The sequence below is a fragment of the Lipotes vexillifer genome, unplaced genomic scaffold (assembly GCF_000442215.2).
Source record: "Lipotes vexillifer unplaced genomic scaffold, Lipotes_vexillifer_v1.1 scaffold1008, whole genome shotgun sequence".
Taxonomy (NCBI): Eukaryota; Metazoa; Chordata; class Mammalia; order Artiodactyla; family Lipotidae; genus Lipotes; species Lipotes vexillifer.
Genome location: NW_006772616.1, coordinates 130,526 through 135,673, shown reverse-complemented (window position 1 = coordinate 135,673; position 5,148 = coordinate 130,526). Strand labels below are relative to the sequence as shown.

At 39.0% G+C, this 5,148-nt stretch overlaps 1 protein-coding gene across 1 annotated transcript in view; it reads left to right on the top strand.

Annotated features, from left to right (window-relative positions):
• The window catches only part of TAFA4 (TAFA chemokine like family member 4), a 140,503-nt gene that overhangs the window by 87,579 nt on the left and 47,776 nt on the right, over positions 1-5,148 (top strand). The gene's annotated exons all lie outside the window — the stretch shown is intronic.

Sequence of the window (5,148 nt, the reverse complement as noted above, 5' to 3'; positions counted from 1 at the left end):
GATTTAAGAATGACCTACCATTTGTTACACCGAAGCATGAGACTGATGTAGGGAAAGCTGTATTTTATTTTTCATACTTCATTCTTCTTGGGCTATAATAAAGGTCAAAAAACTCAAATACCTAAGACTAGTCTTGTGTTGTACTGAAATATGTAAGTGTAGGCCTAGCATTGCAATCTTCCAATTTTGCCGAACAAGCTGGAGATAGACCATTCAGTTACTTGTCTCGACTTGTAAATACTGACAACTGAAGAATTACAAATTTTTTGGAGCTCTGAGCCAAACATAACACCCATGGGCCAGAATTGGGCTGCCTTTGTTTAAGTGCTGGCCTGGAAGCTTTGTCGTACAATAAGCAGCTCCATTCCACCGCTCTTTAAAGAAAACAGTAGTTTGTGCATAGATTATTTTAAATCTGATTTGCGCTCCTATGCCCTCGTCTGTTTAATGTTGTAGTCAAGGACTATATACCACAGTAACTTGGTGAAAAATGTTTTCTTTTCCGATGTGGCTGTCTGTAGTGTAGATTAGGTGTTTACCCCTGGCCGGGTGGGTCGTGGCCCTCCGGTTTGTAAGTGGTTCAAGGATGAGTCCGGTGATGCCTCTGGGTGTCCACTCCGCCCTTCTTTCCTCCTTACATGGCAGATTTTGGACATTCATCTGACTTTATTGCCGAGAGGTTTATTACACTTAGCACAGCTTTCTCTACAGCCTGGTGATATAAGTGTGATTGTTATCTTCTCATCTTTCTTCGCTCTCCCTTTTATTAGATGAAAACCTCTGGTATAAATATGTGACAGGGAGGGCATGCATTTTTTCTTCTTAGCCTAATGGATGAACAGCTGGGAGTTAATGAGCTTTTAATAGTGCGTGTAGGGGGTTAGTTTGTTGCAATTTCACTCTCCACTGAATACTCTGAGGTCTCCTTGTTTTTCTGTTTCTCTTTAACATTAGCTTTATTGATATCTGCAAACACCTGTTTAAAATTCACTCTGCGTGGAGGGAGCATACTGCTCTTTGGATCACCTTGGTCTCAACGGACTCTCCTTTAATTATAAGGCTCCTGTGGAACTTCGCATAAGGTTTTTATCTTCATTTTTAAGGGCCTTAAAAATGTTTTACAGGATTAAGTTTTTATTTAGCAGAGAATTTTTTAAGTTCACATGAGCATTTTTATGTATATTTTTTGACCCTTTTTATTTTTTCTACTCTGGCCTTAAAGGCAAACAAGACAAAAGCCTTTTTCCACTCACATATTTTGTAGCAATGTTCTTTGCCTTTATTTCTCATTTATCCTTTTCCCTTAAATTAACTTTTCTTCATACCTATCTGTTGTAAATCTTGGGTCATAAAATGATTTCCTGTAGCTTAAAAAAAAATCATTAGTGATAATACCCAACTTTTATGCGGTTTATGCATTACTATATAAACCTTACAAATCACTTTCAATGCATCTGCATTTTCTCATTTAGTATTCACAAATATCTTCTGAGGTGAGCCTGACAAGTATTATTACCACTTTACAAAGTAGAAAACCAAGATTGATGGTCAAGGTTAAGTGGTTATAAAAGCTAATACATGTAAATAGTAAAATTTGAAAGAGTACTAAGGATACACAAGAGTTTCCCTACCTAGAGGTAAACATAGTTAACCATTTTCATGCATTTCTTGCAGTAGTTTTCCATGCATGTTCAAACTTGTCTATAGTTTTTTTTTTTTCCCTTAACAAAGAAGATAATGTTCTCCATAGTTCTGCAACTTGCTTTATTTACTTTATTGTGTGGGTGGAAATTGAACATATATGATCACAGGTCCTGCAGCTTTCCCTCCCACATTGTGGGGACTTAGCATAGTTTATTTAACCATCCCCTATTGGTGGACATTTAGGTTGTTTACAGTTTTTTAGAACTAGGGAAGAGGACTGGTCTGAAGAGCCTTGTACATGATCTTTGCATGTATATTGGAAATACGCCTGTTTCTAGACAGATAGGCAGATTCCTAGGAGTAGAATTGCTGAGCTATCAGGTAGATGCATTTAAAATTTTGATGCATATTTCTAAAGGTGTCCTCTTATTTCACTACAATATTTACACAGTATAACAGTGTACACGAAAGATTACACCTTCCCTTATAACTAGTCTAATACATTAAATCATAAAGCTTTTTTAAATTGACAGTCTGAGTTGTTTTAATTTGCATTTCTTTAATTAGTGGTTGATCATCTTTTCATATGGTTATAAGCAATTTGTATCAATATTTCATTTAGGGTTCTCTGTTCTGTTATTTATGTTTTTTTTTATTCTCTTAATAACTTTAAGAACCCTGTGTATTGAAGAACATATCTGTCCTGTTGCAACTATTTTCCCCAATTTATCATTTGTGTTTTGACCTTTTTTCATTAAAAAACAATTTTTATTACAAGAGTAAACATGGTCATTATGATACCGACCAGGGTTCTTGGTCTTCCCCAATCAACAGAAATTGACTAGAGGCCAGACAAGAAATAGGGGCAAGGCTTGGGCTTCCCTGGTGGCGCTAGTGGTTGAGAGTCCGCCTGCCGATGCAGGGGACGTGGGTTCGTGCCCCGCTCCGGGAAGATCCCACATGCCGCGGAGCGGCTGGGCCCGTGAGCCATGGCCGCTGAGCCTGTGCGTCCGGAGTCTGTGCTCCGCAACGGGAGAGGCCACAACAGTGAGAGGCCTGCGTACCGCAAAAGAAAAAAAAAAAGAAATAGGGGCAAGGCTTTATTGGGGCCGCTGCTGCAGCGGGGTGGGGGGGACAAGAGCAAACAACAGGTGCCCTTGTTCACTGAGTGGAGGCGAGCTTGTTCCTTACGTGGAGTGAGGGTAGGGGAGTGTCCAGGGATCGGGCCAGAGGGGTGGCTTAGGTGTTTTGCCCACCCCTTAGGTGCTGTTGTGTGCAGGGGGCATTGCACAGTACCCTGCTTTTGCTCCGGACACCCTACCCTGCTTTTGCTCCAGGCTCTTCAAAAGTGACAGTTGGGTTTTTAGGTCTCTTTGTATCTTTTGGGTCCAGAATTTGCCCCAACTGCATGCTCACAGTTATTTTTAGTCCCATGTAGTTTCTCTGTTTTGTTGCTGGAGGAGAGGTGTGTCCAGGTGCAAGCATTGCAGCCCTGCGGCAAAGGGTCCCAGGTCCCAGCCTGTCTCAATTCTAAGATTAAAGTGGGGAAAATCTGAAAAGCAAAAAGAAGAAAATGGAAGTCACCATAATTCTGTCATTTAGTGACCACTTTTGTTTTTTGTTGAAAGTTCTAGTCTTTTTCTGGTGTGTGTGAGTGTGTGTGATAATTGTGTTTCAAAGTTTGTTTTATCTTGCAGTTTCTGGAGCCACCTGGAGTGTCAAAAAACTAGGTGGGAAGCTCTGAAGCAGATCCGTTAACTTGTTTGTATCACCTCCCTTTTTCCATTTTCTTTAAGAAGGAAAATTCTCTGTGCTTATAAGGATCCTTTTCTTGTTTCTCTAGGGAGGGTGTAAATGGGCCTCTCCCTGTTAGATCTTTGCTCACATCGCTGAAGCTTCCAAACTGGATGGAGCTCCTTTGTCTATATTTGTCTGATTCTGAGACTGTCTGACTTTGTTTTGGTTTGTTATTGGGGACGTAATTATTGGACTTAAGGATCACTCTCTTGCCTCTCACCTTGCATTGTCTTTTTTTTTTTAAAGTCAGGTTTATTAAGACATGATTTACATATACACAATTACCCTTTTCATTGTACAGTTTGATGAGTTTTGATAAATATATGTAGTTTGTTTAATCATCGTAATCGAGATACAGAAAATTTCCATCACCCCCCAAATTGTCCTTGGGCACTTATGACATCTACCCTGCCCCCCAACACCCAGCTCTGATTTCTGTCCTTATAATTTTGCTATTTCTAGATTGACATATAGCTAGAATCATACAGTATGTAGACTTCAGAGTGTGGCTTCTTTCACTCACATAATGCACTTACCATTCATCCATGTTGTTGTGTATCAGTAGTTAATTCATTTTTATTGTTCAGTAATAGTATTCCATTGTATGGATATACCACAGTTTGCTTATCTATTCACCAGATGATGGACATTGGGGATGTTTACACTTTTTGACTATTACGAAAACAACTGCTATAATCATTCACATATGTCTTTGTATAGAAATATGTTTTCATTTCTTTTGGGTGAATACTGAGGAATTAGATTGCTGGGTTGTATGGTAATCATATGGCTAACTTTGTAATAAACTGCAAACTTGGCTTCCCATAGTGCCTGTACCGTTTTGCATTCCCACCAATAATGTATGAGAATTCTAGGTGGTCTCATTCTCAACAGCAGTTGGTTTTGTCACTTTTTTGATTTTAGCCATTCTAGTAGATACCTAGTGGTATCTTACCATGGCTGTAATTTGCATTCCTCTGATAACTGTTGGTGTTGTGAATACTTTCATATGTTAAATTGTCTGTTGGTAAATTTTCTTTGTTGAAATGTCTCTTTAATGTTGTGTCTGTTTTTCAGTGAGAGGATGTGTTTATTTTTTTGCCTTATTCTTGAGTTGGAAGAGTTCTTTATATATTCTAGATAAAAGCCATTTATTAGATATGTTTTCCAAATTATTTTTCCCAATATGTGTCTTATAATTTAATTTTTAAATGTTTTTGATGAGTTTTTAATTCTCAAGGAGTCCATTTTATCTATTTTTGGTTCCTGGCATATAATTTTGGTGTCATAAGAATCCATTTCAAAATCCACCCTTGTGGAGATTTACTCCTATGTTTTCTTTTTTTTTGCCCTCTCTATTTATTTTTTAACATCTTTATTGGAGTATAATTGCTTTACAGTGGTGTGTTAGTTTCTGCTTTATGTCAAAGTGAATCAGCTATATGTATACATATATCCCCATATCCCCTCCCTCTTGCATCTCCCTCCCACCCTCCCTATCCCACCCCTCTAGGTGGTCACAAAACACTGGGCTGATCTCCCTGTGCTATGTGGCTGCTTCCCACTAGCTATCTATTTTACATTTGGTAGTGTATATATGTCCATGCCACTCTCTCTCCCAGCTTACCCTTCCCCCTCCCCGTGTCCTCAAGTCCGTTCTCTACGTCTGCGTCTTTATTCCTGTCCTCTGCCCCTAGGTTCTTCAGA